Raw genomic sequence first — 13929 nt, 5'->3', positions numbered from 1 at the left:
ATGCCATTTCTCTCATTAGATGGCATATATCTGCCAAGTTGGTTGCATACTGTATGTCAGTTATCACTATGTTAATCAAAAAAGGTTTGAGTTTTAAAAGGCTGTGTGTTGTGGTTTGGTAATTAATACAAGTCTTTTGATAATTGTTTTTGCTTTTAATTAAGCAATTGATGTGGTATGGCTCACTTGTCTTTATTGTTATTATACCATAATATGCACTGTTGTTTGTGTATGGCCCTAAATTGCTATTTTGTGTGAATTATTCGATCATTTAATCTAAATCTAATGATGTTGATGGTTATATTAGCTTCACATGTACTGAGTTCTGAACTTGCCATTTATAAAGGCCTTGGGGCTATGTTTGGTTTAATTAAACAAAATATATGCACTCCACTATGCTGTTGTAGTCATTTCATTTCATACCTTTATTTATGCAGGTGAATCCCATTGAGATCATTGAACTCTTTTTCAAGGGTGACCTGCTGTAGTATTTACTGTATCTGAAGCTCTTAATATGATTGCTCATATTTCAAGCCATTTTTTTCCCGGCCCCTTGCTTTGGATCATTTTCATCAATTGGCCCCCATTCCAAACTAATTGAATAGCCCTGCTTTAAGGGATCTCTGCTCACCACCAGGCACGCGCAGCGTAGCAGGAGAAAAGAGAAAACGGAGCTAGACGCAGATGAGACGAGCGGAGTAAATTATATTAAAAGTGATTCAAAGTTGATTTAAAAAAGATAAAAAATACCATCCACACGGTCGGGAAACCCAGTAGACGGTATAGAACATTAACCAACGGTGTTTTGGTGAGTCAAACCTTTTCATAGAAAAGTTTTGTATGAGTGATTTAATGTTAGCTTCATTGTTAGCATTTCATGTTGTTGAGCTGTAAGGGAAGCTATGAACATGGCTTGCAATGTCATGTATTTGTTATTTTGTTTGGCTGAAACTACGTGGCTTTAATGTGTATTTTACAAGGTGAAATATGTGTTATTTTGTGTGAACAGGATAAATGACACGTGTAGAGGAGAGTAAAGCTGCCATTTTGAGCCCCATTATAAGCTGTATTGACAAAAGAGCTAAGTTTGCAATAGTTTTGAAAATGTAATTATATAATTTATATTGTTAGATTATATTATATTTATATTCTTTCATGACCTGTCGTACAGGTCAGGTTTTTTGGACTGGATAAGAAAGTTGATCGTGAGTGAGAGGACAACACACACACGCGCTCTGATACAAGATGGCGAGCCAGACCCACGGACTGCTTTGATCTTCGCGCCAGTGAGAGGACTTGCTGGTTTATCAAGAGACAATAGCTGAACTCACTGCCAGAGTGGTAGGAGTATTGAAGAAATTATAAGGTTGGAACTGGATTTAAGTTGTACCTGGATTTAAAGAGACACTATATATTGTACTCTAGGTTTTCATTTGTCATTTGATTTCATTGATGGTACAATTGTGTTTTTTTCATTGAATTAGATATATTTTACCTGTGAAAAGGGAAAAGAAAAAGATTTAACTCAGGATATTGAAGAGATTAAAATAGTAAAAATCTATAAATAATACTTAGTAGACCGGTCTAAAATAAAATAGGCTATTTTATTTTGTTCATCCTATATGGATACCATTTACTAAGTCACAGAAATTAGAAAACAAGGGAAAGGTGAAATACTTACCTCTGATTATACTGCAGAAAATATTCATTGTCTATGTTTAATGTTTTGTCTATTTCGTCAGTAAATTGCCGGCTGTTCTATTCAAACCACCTGGTCTCTGGTCTAATTACTTACCTGTATATCCACTCTAGTAGAACCCAGAATCCTTCTAGTCAGATAGCCCAAGATATGAAGTGTTACACTTGTCTATTTAGTTTGATCCTTTATATATAGTCTATGATTTTAACTTGGAGGCTACTATTAGCATCGTTAGTACCGATGTAGCTACCACTCGCTTACACGCTAACCCAAACCTTAACATTCATTACATAGCTGATTAAAATCATTAACACATAAATAAAGTACTCAAATTTCACTTACCGCATTAATGCACCGTCTGTTTTAACCGCAGAGCGAGTCACAATAGTCCGATATATAAGCATGAAGAACAAACAACCACAGCCGGATCAAGTTGTGTTCCCTGGATGAGCTGAACAGGCAGAGTCCCTGTAGCTAGCTTCACGGAGCAGCAAGCAGAGAGACAAGAAGCTAGCAGCAGCAGTGATTGAACGGAGCTGTCACTCAATGTGTCCACGCCCTAATATATGCATAACTTTAAGGCTTAATATTAATTAAACAGAAGAGTTGAGAAAAAATTCACCCCCCCAATCCATATTCATGAAGGGGGGATCTAACTATACAGAGAATATGGTTTTTTGAACCACGATGTAAACATGTTTAATTCTGCTCTAAAGTTGGGCATTTTAACATGGGGGTCTATGGAAATTGCTCCCTTCTGCAGACTGCTCCTACTGGCCACTAGATGAACTGCAGTGTGTTGCACTTCCGTATTGGCGTCCCAGCTCTTCCCCAGGGTTTACCGCTTGGTTTCATCACATTAAAGATGAGGCAACACTTAAATATACTACATGTTGAAGTGTATAAAACTGAAGAATAAACATATTATATCGTTGTATGAACAATCCTGTTAACCTACGACTAACATTGATGACAACAGCTCACAGTTGCCTAATGTTACGGTAATAGTAATATAGCGCTTCAGATGAAAAGCAGAACATTATTTTGAAATTTCGCAAAATTGACAGAAATCATCTGGTACAGATAGGTCAATATAAAAATATGAATCGTGGGTGACAAAAATCGTACTTTTATCGGTTGTGAAAAGTTCACGTACCACTTCTCAATATTTGAGTCAGTTTGGGCCATATACATGCAACCTTCCTCTGTAGACTGATTAAAACCAATGGAGCACACAGGGAACATTCCTAGGAGCCAACCCTTTCTTTTATGGTTAATTAACCATAAGCAGAAATACATATAGTCATTTCTATATTTGTATGCCTCTGCTGAAATGTGATTGTTTTTCTTTTACTTTGTTTTGCATTTTCAGTTTAAGTCAATGTGGAAAGTAACTTGTAAGTATTCAAAGGCCTACATTGAAGATGAAAAACTATGGTGGGAACAATTTTGGGGCCCTTTGTCTTTCTGATGTAGTTGATCAGATAGACAAACGTCATCCGAATTCCTTGAATGTTTGATGCCAGCAATCAATTTCTCTTTGGATAGAAAAACACATCTTTCTACCTTACCATACCTGGCTTAAAGCTGACTTCCCAATTGGGGAAGTACTTGGGCAGTTACTGATGCTGTTTCACAAGCCTGTTAGAGCACAAGTCCAGACATTAACACAGATTGAGAAAACCACTCTATTGAACAGGAGGGCTGACATAAGGAGGGAGAGATAAAAAACTGAAGTAAGATGAAAGGAATAGTGATGAGACAGCCAAAAATAATCTTCACAGATACATTTCTTAATTTGATATCAGTGTGATGTATTTTTCTAATATATTTTCTCATTGAATTCTCCCCATCTTTCTTTACCCTAGAGACACACCAGCACATGGGGGGATACCTTTTTCTCGCTTCAATCACAATTTATGGCCCATTAGATAACTCACATAAATCCAAGCACCGAACAGGAACACATTCTCTGTTGTTATTTCTTGCTCTTGGCCCTTGTGGCCGTAGCTTCCAGAACAAAAACATGACAACACAATCTATGTTAATTTTACTCAAGTAAATGTATGATTTTTTTTTGTACCACTCCGGTCAGTGTTGTGGTTTGTTTGTGATGTGTTCAATGAATATAAAAGATCTCCTGGAGATCTCTGTGCAATTGCTGCTGAGAGGTAATTTCCATCCCCTCGCCAACATCAGCAGCCCTGTCAGGCACATCTCCGTTGCTGCCCACACCCCCATTACAGCCTTACAAGTAATAAAAATCACAGCGCTCTACCAATTATAAACAAGGGCATCTTGGAGAAAACAGAGGAGTGATGCATAAACAGAAATTTTTTTATCGGGAGAATTCGTCCCTTCAAATCGGCATTACAAAGTTAAACTTCCTACAAGATGTGACAGTTGGCAAAAAAGTACTGCTTTTTGTACATATTTTTATAGTATTTAATGTATTTATGTATTAACATTCTTTGAATTTCCCTTACTCCCCTTATGTTATGTAAATACACCAAATACAATTGAAAATTTGATTTTTAAATATAATTGGCAATACATTTGATTCTGATTTTAAAGTGTTTAGATTTTAGAAAAACATTGTTTTGCACTTCAGTTTGGGGTAATGTGGTGGCAGGTTGTGCAATACAGATGCATGGACTCAAAAAACCTTCCACTTTAGATTAATGAAAACATGAGGAGCACCACAGGGAATAAACATAGAGCCATACGTATTTCTTATATGGCTAATTTAGCATGACGAAAATACATGTAAACTTAACCCAAAAAGGCAATTTGTGTTTGGTAGATGATTTCTATGTTGTAACAATGCCTTTTGGCAAATCTTATACCGTTGGAAAGCCTGTTTTATTACCTTTCCAATGGTACCACATTTGGGAGGAACAAGCATTTGTGGGATGAGCAGCAGAGCCGAGTATGAGGGGTGCGCCCATGAAAAATGTGACAAATCTCCTCTGCCAATGCAGCTTTTTTTGGTGCTGACTCTAGTTTTGTGTTGTTTGGTGGATTGGATGATTGAAGTCTGATAAATAAAGACATATTGGCAACAATTGATTTATTAACAATTGATTCATTTAACAAGCAGCCTCAGTAGCGTGTGGAAGAACCAAACACAGCCACAACAGCCTCTCCTACTCATGCTGTCAACAGCCTGCTCACACACTGCTGTGGGATGGCATCCCATTCTTCAACCAGCATTTGTCCCAGGTCAGCCGGCGTGGTTGTGTTGGTCACTCTGACAGAAGCCCAAGTTGATCCCACAAGTGTTCAATGGGGTTGCGGGCAGGACTGCAGGCCATCCCATCCTCTCCACTCCTACTCTAACGGTGCAGCAATCAGCAAAGCATTCTCTGTGTCTTCTCCACACTGTGAACCTACGATCCATGTGCCGTGGGCAGAATCTGGACTCATCGCTAAGCATAATGTTCCTCCACATGTTGAGGTTCCTGTGCAAGTGGGCCTGACGGTGAAGGGCAGTCATGGCTGGTTCCTGGCAGCTGTACGAGACCGGAGAGTGGCTGCCGTTTGGCATTGGCAGAGGAGATTTGTCACATTTGTTCTCACAAATGTGTTTTTTTGGAAAGGTAACAAAACAGGCTTTCCAACGGTATAAGATGTATTGCCAAAAAGCATTTTTTCAACATAGAAATCATCTACCAAACAAAAATTGCCTTACTTTTTGTGTTAAGTAAAAAAAATGTCATGCCTCCTCTGAAACTCTTTAAAGTATATTTAAACTTATTTTGTGAAATATTGTGTTTTAAACAAGTACTCAAAGGCCTTCCATTAGAGATTAAAAAGTATAGTGATCCCAAAGGAGGCCCTCCTTCTTACGTTGTTGATCAGCATGACAAACACCATAATGCTTGTTTGGTCATAAATAAAGTGTATCATTGTACTCTGTAATGTGTAAAGAAAAAGGGTACTACAGTGCTTCTGGGTCAAATTATAATATCGTGATTTATTTTATTCAGTCCATTGAAGCATAATTGTCACATTAAAAATGATATTGCAAAATGTATTAGTCACAGCCTATTATCTCTGGCCGGATCGCAGGTGCTGCTGCCACAAAACAAGGAACACAACGCTGCTGGTACTGTGGAGGATTATGAAAGTTAGTGCTCGGAATAGCAAACGTTCAAGCCTTAATGGATTCAGGATACAGTAGGATGAATCATGATTGCGTAACATCAATCAGCAACAGAATATGAAAATAGACATTTATTTGGAAGATGCGTTTTGGCTTTTTTGGTTCAATATGATTCACAGTGGAAATGTAATATAAAGAGAAAGTCAAGGGTATCAACAGAACACTTTGAAACAGATTCCATTCACTACTATCATTAAAAGTGTGTCGAGCGCCCCTTAATATTGATCTTAAGTTTTAGCCCTTTGCTAAAAGCACTTTGGGTACAAAACACAAAAAGATTGTATCTGAAATAAACAATTTATGAACACAGACGGATCAATAATACGCTTTTAATCTTTATTTGCCCAACTTCTAGGATTTGCAAAGCAGTAGTGAATGAAAACTTGCATTGAATTGCTTTTTCTCTTGCCAATTTCTTTGGAGATCCAGTTAAAGATGCTGTTTTCCTAAAATGATTAAAAGGTAAAGCACTGTGTAATGAACAGTGGCCAAGAAAGGTAGTCACGCTACAACGGCTAAAATGATGCACATTTAAAAGAAAAGAAAACATACAATAATCCAAAAGAAAAACCACATAACAGCTCAAATGTGCAGCAATTACAGTATCATAAGGTGCTGCAGAAAGCCAAAACATATTGACTCCTATAAGACTGTAGAAATTCCATTGTGCCGACCGAGCATTGTGCTTTTTCAGCCACCGCTGTATTGTAGTGGTAAAAAATATCCACATACTTGGTATTTCTTTGCATCTTCCATCATAATGAAATTGGTATTGTATTTTTACGCTTCATCAGACACTATGGAAATTAGACTGTGACATTTTACTCTTGGTTGCTTCCACATGGTTATGAAACATGTCTTTAAAGTACAGGCACACACATAGAAATTATGCTTTTTACTTGGTTGCCAACAGTCTTGCACATAATCACAATAATGAATGCCCTCGCTGGTATTGTTTTTATATAAACTTGTTTCTTATCTAGAATATCAAAAGCCAAAATGATTATTTATGGTGTTGAGCAAATCACAACAAATTCCAGTCAGTCTTAAAATGTCTAAATACCAGTATCAAAGTAGTCCTCATACAAAATCACTTCTCCGACCCAGCAGAATTGAGTCATCACTGTATGGATTTTTCCGGTAAAACTCACTTTCGGTTTTTCTCCCTGGGTGCTGCAGCTACAGTAAGGTTCCTAAAACAAACCCCAAAGCACCAATAAGAATATTTCTCTGCCTGACTCATGAATTTAAGTATCTTAAATCAACTATAAATGTGCCAACCACCGGTGAGGCCTTTTATCAGTGCAGCCAGCCTCCTGGGTGTCTGCTACTGTAGACTTCTCAGAATAAACTGTGTATAATTAAAGGGGTCAAATCGATGAGAGATATTTTAAATGCGTTTCTATAAAGTCAGGCCTACACAGTGGCTTTCAGACTCATTCCCGGGGTTATTCTCTAATAGCAGAGTCTGGGGACTGCTCTTAAGGCTACAACAAATCTAGATCCTTATGGCTCCTCCCACCCAGTCTGTAAGGATGTCTGTAAAGTCATTGTAGACATTGCCAAAACGTTGGGGTTGATTCTTAAATTAATGTTTAATTAAAAACAGGTGTGCTCAAGCATTTGTATTACTTTTTAGTGATACTCGTAACAACAAACATTACAAATGTACTTCAGTTAGAGTTGTATGCAGCCAGCTGTCCGCAGACGTAGAATATGGTAATTTTCTTCCTAGCCCTAATGAAGAAGGGCCCGAGGGTTATTCCCTGGGGTTCTCCACGTTTGTCATTTGGTTCCTAATGACAGGTTCAGAATCCCTGCATGTCAAGGGGCACAACCCGATACACTCAACGAAAGTTTACATTTTATTTCATTTGGATATAAAATTAAACTAAATTATTATTTTTTATTTAATTTGATGATTAAACATGCTGTCGACACTTTTGGTCCCAAAGACTCAAGAAATTCAGATTTCAGAAACTCTTAGAACTTTATTTGGATGTTATCATGTTTTATATCAATAAAATAATAGTAAAACTTTGATTCAAGTTTATTTTTATTTTCCCACTTTATAAACCCAAAAAAAGCAGTTTGATTTTTACTTTTTGGCTTAATAACGGATCCATCATTAGTTCTTAAAATTCACTTTTCATTCATTAGCCGTCTGTTGTTGATCCTCACTTGAGAACACATAAATAACCAATGCTAACCTTTACAAATATTTCACTTTATCATGCTCCAGTTCTTCAGACCAGTTTTTATCCATTGAATTTTTGTGAAAAGATTGGGTGGAATAACTTTCCAAACAACTAACTTGTACAAAGTCTTAACTCGGATTAAAAAGGGTACTTTGGTTTATTTATACAATTGATTCTCTTCATATAATTAATTCTCACATCTCATCTGGCGGAACTACTTTTCTGGTTCAAACAGAAAATTAAATCTGCTATTGATTATTTCTTAGGGGTAGTTTTACAACAATATGTTTCCAGCCTAATATACTATTAACATAATGAGGACTTCAACTGCAACTTTATTTGCACTCACATTAGTATCAAAAGAAAACATTTCATAAAAATCCAACCATTTAAAGGTCTCCTATCATGCAAAATGCATTTTAATGTATTTTATACATAACTATGTGTCCCCAGTGTGTAAGGGAACTCACAAAGTGTCAGAAAAACCTAACCCTCTCTTTTTTCCTTCATACCCAAATCTCTAAAAACGGGGGTACAACGGAGCTGATCCAGATTTGCGTCCGATATGACGTAATATCAGAAATATTGGCTGGCTTTACACCCACGGCCCTATCAGAAACGTCGCTATCAGAAACAATGCACGGTGCGTTTTGGAAGTAATATGGTCTTTGTTTACATTAGCAAGCATCACTAACACTCAGAGCTAACGCTGTACTGGAAAGAGTATGTGTAAAAAAGCAGGATATAAAAAGGAACTCACCTTGTGGTGAACCGGCAAGAGAAAAAGCATTTGAGCTCCATCCTGTTTCAGAAAAAATCCTTGATGTGGTTTTGAACATGATATGGCGTTTCATCACGGCAGCCTTTAGCTGAGTATCTGGGTAGAATTCTCCTGCATAAGCTCCCACCCCCTCTTTACTTTTTATATTTGTTTTTGTTTAAAGCTATATGGACCCAGAATCAGCAGTTCTCTAACAGGGCTGAAATAGAGGGATATGAGGCATGTCTAGAATGGGTGACCGTGATCTGCTTGGTATTTTGAGCAAAAAACCCTATATTGACATCTTTATATATCTGAGACCTATAATATATGCCTAAAAATAGTATAATAGGAGACCTTTACAGAGTTATATAACTGACAGTGTTTGCAGTTGTTTATGTGGGAAACAAAAGCATGTACATCTTTAAAGATGAAAATAACCTCTCCTGCATTCGTATGGGCCTGTCAGGTCTTAAAATAATCAAAAAGGTTAATATCCAGCCAAGATTTCCACTATTTCAGATTAAGCACTGCTTTCAATAACCAATGTATCTTCTGTACCTTCAATTAATTTCCCTTTTCAACCTATCAATTGTTTTACAGCCAGGTTGCCATTCTTTCTTCCACACACACTTCCAACTGCAGCCTGGTAATTGAGCTCACCAAGCATTGGACTTTCAATCCTAATTATCTTTCAGAGCCCAGATGCCTTTAACAAGAGTTCTGGACAATTCACAAAACAAAACCTTGTCCCTATCTGTCTCTCTCTGTGTCAAACACACACCAAGCATACATTAAACACACACTGTATGTTAAGAAAACCTAGCCTTGCATGGTGAGAAGCCCAGCCGTCACTCTTGATTTATCCTGACAGCTAGTGTGTGCAGCGACACACCACCAAATTGCCAGATCTAATCACACATGAGTCTAATTTGTCGAGGAAATGTGAATGAGGGCTCTCACAAGATTCAGTCCTCCGGGGTGAGCTGCGGCTGTAATTACAAGACTGAGAAACTGGAGCTGGCTGGTGAAATGTAGCCTTCATGGTGGGAGGGACACTGGTTTGTGACTCTTGCTGTGTCTCAAATGGCATACTTCTGGATTTCCATGTGCAATTTAATATGCATACTGTAAGTGTGCTCCAATGTAAAGTATGGCAAAAATGCAATGTATGAGTACCCAGATGTTGCACTCATAACGCTAAAAAAGTAGAGTGGAATGCCGAACACTTCTTGCCCTCAGCGACCGCTAGCTTTGGTTCCGCAACCCGCTGGATTGTGGTTCCTTTTGTGAACACCGCCCTATACAAATAAACGTATTAACATGTGTTTTTTTCTATTTAATAGAAAAATGTACATAATGGTGTTGAAAACAAGCCACCGTTATTTAATAATTAATCAGGCAGCATCTGTAATGATTTGGTACCATGAACGATAACATTGATAGCTAGTTAGCAAAACGGACACTTGGAGTACTCATTTTCGGGACTCGAAAAGAGCAGGGATGTACTCTAACTCAGCCTCGTGAATTCTCGCGCACTTGGGCTTGTGCACTGATGGACTCGGACTCGCACATTGACGACCGGACTTGGACTCCGACTCAAGCAAGTTTTGTCTCGAGTCCAGATGAACTCTGCCCCAGGCAAGTGCAGCGGCAACGCAAGTTCCTTTACCGCGCGCCCCCACTATTTTCAGTCTAAAGATGTGCAGAGACACACCCCCGTGATTATTCCTAGGTGACTCGGACTTGGACTCGGACTCAAAGAGTGGGGACTCGAGAGTGACTTGGACTTGAGAATTGGTGACCTTTACAACACTGGTACTAAGGTAAGTGTCTGAATTGAGGCACAGCATCTGTATCTTCATCCAGCCACACAATGTATTCATCCTTAGGTTACCCCATTGAGAGCTGCTATTTGTTCCCACAAAAGAAGACTTTCTCAGGTCACTTATTACCATGACCTTATTTTATGTCGTGAAATAAAGTACTAGTGAAACAAAATCCTATAGGTTCCTGAATATTTTTACCAAAAAGTAAAAATCAATGGTAGAAGCTTTTGTCCAATCAGTTTTTTTAAATGCCTTTTGTGAACGCACCTCTTTGCGCCTGCATGTGTGTCTAAAGAAAATATTTTAATGGAGCTTTTACCTTTTGTGCAAGATTTCTACATGAAAATACACTCAGAAATAACAGAAGATGCAAGCACACTTTTTCCTTTCGGCATAGGGGGTTCACAGACCTTGTGCCGTTGTATAACTGTGAGTAAACTGTGTTGCATTTGCTGACTTGATTTTTTTTTTTCGTGAAGCAGTTGAAGAGTCAGCAGTCCAGCAGTTTGCTGATACGTGTTTTTAATTTCATTTTTACAGCCTTTTCCCTCCTTGTCATAAATACTAACTGGGCTGCGACACGCCACATATATAACAGTGTGTATGCATGGTCAAACTAAATGATAGCCTTTCTCACGGGCAACTTTAGAAAGTGCACATGTTACAGTCTCTTTTTGAAAACCAAACGCTGTGCTGTGTTCTTTAATGGATCTATTAGATCAACATTATAATGCAAAAATACAGTCTGTCCATTAACAATTGAGCCCCTAAGGCTGCAGGCCAGTGCAGCATTTATTTGTATTACCCTATGCATGTGTGTATGCATTTAAACCAAGTGAGCACAGTGCAGGTCAGCAGAGTGTTTCCCCACCAGCGCTACACTTTGATTGGCTAACCTCGACCGCTCCAGTTGTGCTCCCTTCCATGACCTCCCTCTGTTACATCAGAAAACAACAAAAAGACACAGTAAAACATCACACATAACCCCTCTATCAACCTCTATACAGTATACAAGGGGCTAGTGTGTAATCTGTATATTTTCTTGATATTTAGCATTTACTCCAGTTGCATGACCAAAACAAAAAAGCACATCAGAATTGCATTCACATTCTGCAATTGGTATCATAACATCTTTCCCTCCCTTCCCTTATGTTGGTCCTTTTGCTGCTCATTTTAAAATCATGAGCAAGACTCCTCGTGTGATGGTTTATTTTCGGCACAGGAGCAGAAGGGCACACACACTCAATGAAAAAAAACGTCAGGTTCCTCCACTCAGCAGCTTGTTTGGAGCTGAACGTCAAAACGAAATGCCACAGAGGAATGCTTTGTCACTCCAGTCTCAGCAAAGTGGAAGGACACGACGGCTGCCCACACAGAATCCCGATGGATGAAATAACCAATGTGCTTTTGAGGGCTCAAACTTGACAGGAGTGATGCAGCAAATGAAATAACTTCCTGCCGCACACAAAAGGCTTTGACAACACATTTCCACATACCTCTTCAAAGAAAGTGTTTCATTTTTACATCTATGTATCGTAGGAAGAAAATCATTCCTTTAACTGCTATGATTCATACTTTTTTGAATGCTGAAATCATTTCAGGACTTAATTTGCATTTATGCTGGTTTATAAATTGGTATCTCTCACTCTTCTGCTGTGGATGTTATTTTTATTGTAGAAAGCTGCTTTTTTCTTGGATTTTGAAGGACTCGCCTCAAATTGGACATTTATTGATGGTTTAAATGAAAGAGAAATTGCTGCTGCTAACAACACATGTCTATATTAGTTTGCGTTTCAATCGTCACAGATTTACAGTGGTACACCTTGTAATTTAAGTAGCTTGTTAGTTAAGTTTATATGGCTAGCTCATCTGCTAGCTTGTGCCGCTTCGTACAGCTATTACCTCATTGGTTTTGCTTTGAACGTTCAGCAGAAAACAAAGTTAAAGCTGAAGTTTTGATCTTTGAGCAATCTTTTTTGCAAATTTGGGTGGTGCGCAACTCCAAGGTTAGCGGGGAACAGTGTGGGGGTACAGTGCCTTGCTCAAAGCCACCTCCGCAGTGACCAGTCAGAAAACTAGCACCAACTTAAATGACCACTCAACTCTCTTTAAGTTTCTTATGGGGACTTGAACTGGTGACCCTCCTGTTCCCAAGCTAAGTCCTGTATACGTAAAAAAGTTATTTTCTGTCAACATGAATCAATACACTTACCAGCATCTCTGAAGCTCACTTGGGTAACAGCCTTCTTAGTGATGAGAAACATAACTTTATAGTTTAAGGAGATGTATCAGTGACGAACCGTGTCTATCACAACTGGACCTTCTGTAGACAAGGCCCCCGCCGTTATAATAATTTTAGAATACCCTGGAACCGAGGGAAACTCTGAAAGGATACGCCCATTGGCTACAAATCAATATATGATTGGTTGATCAAACTGTCAATCCAAAGGTATGACCCAGAAAAATATCTGATTGGTTGCTTTTTTTTTCTAATACAACCACTGAAATGGTGCATGGACCGAGAAGGACAAACAAATCAACGTAACACTGTAATATTACAGATCAACAACACAGATACGATTCTCATTTATTCATTTTGCATACTTTTTATTTATATAATTAAATAGATTTGTTTGTTTGATCGGAGTGTTCCAGGGTATTCTCTGAATACCTTGAAGGCCCTGACAGTTTGCCACTGAGATGTATACGCTACAACTAAACCATGACAATACTTTATCCATCCACACAGCTAATCCGTTTGTGCCAGATATGGTCAAAGAGCACAGGTTTAATATGGGTCTATGTTCAGGCATGATGTAACCCAAATCTGGCAACTTCAATAAGACATTCGGACATGTCCAGGAAATCACTTCACCCAGTTGTTATTTGCTAGAAACTTGTTTCAGCACATAATTCAAGTAATTTTTCCATTTCTGTTTATTCAACACAGACTTAATTAAGGCGACACGGCATGTTAAGTACTGTTCTTAAAAGTAGGTGGTATAGGTAATTCTTTACTGTGAAGAGAGTTCAAAGAGAGTCGACCTAGTTTGCTTCTGAGCTAAAGCTTTACTGAGAAATTTCTATCAAACTAATACATGCTTATCTAAAACTTCCAAGGTGTTACGATCTCAGGCACGTAGTATGTAGGACCCAAATGCAAGACCCGGGAGACAGAGGTAAAGTATTTGTTGGATACTTTATTTTCCAAAACATCAACAAAAATGAAAACACTCACGCAGTGAGGAATCAAGAACCAAAAGAGTTCCAGTGCATCA

The 13929-nt window shown here is 38.3% G+C and overlaps 1 long non-coding RNA gene across 1 annotated transcript; it reads left to right on the top strand.

The window, feature by feature from the left end:
* Positions 1 to 620: 620 nt before the first annotated feature.
* On the top strand, positions 621 to 1419 carry LOC104960998 (uncharacterized). Its single transcript, XR_800045.1, has 2 exons — positions 621 to 808; positions 1172 to 1419. It is a non-coding gene; the product is annotated as an uncharacterized lncRNA (long non-coding RNA).
* Positions 1420 to 13929: the final 12510 nt, after the last annotated feature.

The sequence above is a fragment of the Notothenia coriiceps genome, unplaced genomic scaffold (assembly GCF_000735185.1).
Source record: "Notothenia coriiceps isolate Sejong01 unplaced genomic scaffold, NC01 NC01_scaffold00032669, whole genome shotgun sequence".
Taxonomy (NCBI): Eukaryota; Metazoa; Chordata; class Actinopteri; order Perciformes; family Nototheniidae; genus Notothenia; species Notothenia coriiceps.
This window is presented reverse-complemented; position numbering and strand designations above follow the sequence as displayed.